This window comes from Octodon degus, unplaced genomic scaffold, assembly GCF_000260255.1.
Source record: "Octodon degus isolate 3935 unplaced genomic scaffold, OctDeg1.0 scaffold00129, whole genome shotgun sequence".
Classification (NCBI taxonomy): Eukaryota; Metazoa; Chordata; class Mammalia; order Rodentia; family Octodontidae; genus Octodon; species Octodon degus.
The window spans coordinates 7,056,457-7,058,347 of record NW_004524705.1 but is presented as its reverse complement, the minus strand read 5'-3'; the positions used below and the strand labels follow the sequence as shown (position 1 = coordinate 7,058,347).

Genomic DNA, 1,891 nt, shown 5'->3' with positions numbered 1-1,891 from the left:
TTCTTCCTAGTGGTTGATTGCTGTACAAGATGCAGACATGATAGCCTATTTACAAACATTATTAGAACAAATCCCTCTATTCATTAAGAGAATGCAACTATATATCTATCCTAACCACTTTGAATACACAGACACAAAATGGACATTCATCTGTATCCCCTTTTTTGTTTAGTTCCATCATTTGAATATTATAGGTATGGTAACTCAGCAAAATATTCTAAAAGAGTCTAGTAGTCCATAATAGTACTGGGTCTTCCTCTTGTCTGGCAGTGTCAGAAACTGAAAAATATGGAATGCTTCACGAATTTGCGTGTCATCCTTGCACAGTGGCTGTGCTAACCTTCTCTGTATCGTTCCAATTTTAGTATATTGCTGCCGAAGCAAGCACCACAGTGTTTCTTAGGAGACAATGAACATGCAATCTTTGTTCTGAGCCTTTTTGTTTCTTTTCGTCCTCCTTCTTAGAATGCACAGGGCCATTTTGGACCATGAGGTTAGTTCTACATGAAACAGAGTGACAACACAGGAGCATGGATGTTCCCCGTCCCTGTGAGGTGCTGTTCAGCCTAGGGCTGCTTGGATGGACCTTCATAAAAACAAAGGAATAGTCTTAAAATTGTTTATGTTGCAACTATCTTTTTTAAAATTTTACTTTAAAAAGATCTCATATTAACTCACATCAGAATGTGCAGGGACCAATGCCAAATCTGTAATTAATAATACTTTCTTCAATGTGACACATCATCAGCAACACCGTAATCGATGTAAGGTCCTTACATTTCACCTCTGATTTATGTTCTGTTGCCCGTGTCCCATCCTTCTCTCTGTTCTTCACTCATTATCCGGATGAGAAGACATATTTTCATCCTTTTGGAGCAGCTTATGTGTTAACACCACAGGGCACAGGGGCCGTCTCTTATTCCACAGCATCCAACAACTATTTAGTCATTGTGTGCTGTTTCTCCAGCTCTTTTGCTGTATGACAAGATTTCAAGCTAAGTGACACTGGAAACACACAGTGCAGGCAGAAAGGGGGCTGATTCTGCCTACTGGTCTCTGGAGACAACATCAAGGCTCTCACTGATATATTAGTTAAATTGAGTCACAGACTTGAGCAGAGAAGGCAGACTATTTTGGTCAGAATGAATGGTTTTCAGGAAGAAAAACACTCTCATAACTGATGGTGTAATTTGAAAATGAAGAAGTTTAGCATGCAGGGTAATGGAAGAAGAGGATTCTAACTGTGTATCCTTTCCCTAAGGACCTTCTCTGCCTTGCTGATCTCCTTTGGTGCATCTTTGGAGCACCACAAGGGGAGTTTAGACTTGGGATGATGTGATTAGTTTTGCATTTAAAAATAGCTGATAAAAGGGGATAAAATGAGAGGATGGGAAATAGTTGCAGTATCCTTGGGAAGCTCATTTCATGTAAGGGGGGTTTGGACACGAGAGACAGGTTCTGAGGTTTTCTGAGAGAGGTGGTGCTTCATCAGGGTGGGACAGAAGGAACAGAGTAATTTGGGAAGGGGGAAGAACTTTTGGAATCCTCAGAATATAAGTAAAAGTTCAATGCTGTCAAGTTCTTCAGGGACTATAGGGGCTAGAAGGAAATATGACTGAAGCTAAACTGTAGGTAGAAGAAAAACCTTTCAAAGGTATTTAGGGAGTAGCCGTGAAATCAGGATAGTTAGGGAAATAAGAAATTCTGTTCATGGTTTAGTCCTTATTCCTGCTCATGATTTCACCTTCAGCTTCTACTCAAATAGAGTTCCATGCCTAATAGTGCAGTTGCTCTTTAAGCATGTGCTGAATAGGTAAACAACCTGATTCAGACAGTATTGAGGTAAAACAAGAACTCAGGCGTAAACTTTGGAAAAAGATTTTACCAACCA

The 1,891-nt window shown here is 40.0% G+C and overlaps 1 non-coding gene across 1 annotated transcript; it reads right to left on the bottom strand.

The window, feature by feature from the left end:
• Window positions 1-282: 282 nt before the first annotated feature.
• Window positions 283-387, bottom strand: LOC111812559. The gene has a single exon (XR_002818045.1). It is a non-coding gene; the product is annotated as a U6 spliceosomal RNA (small nuclear RNA).
• Window positions 388-1,891: the final 1,504 nt, after the last annotated feature.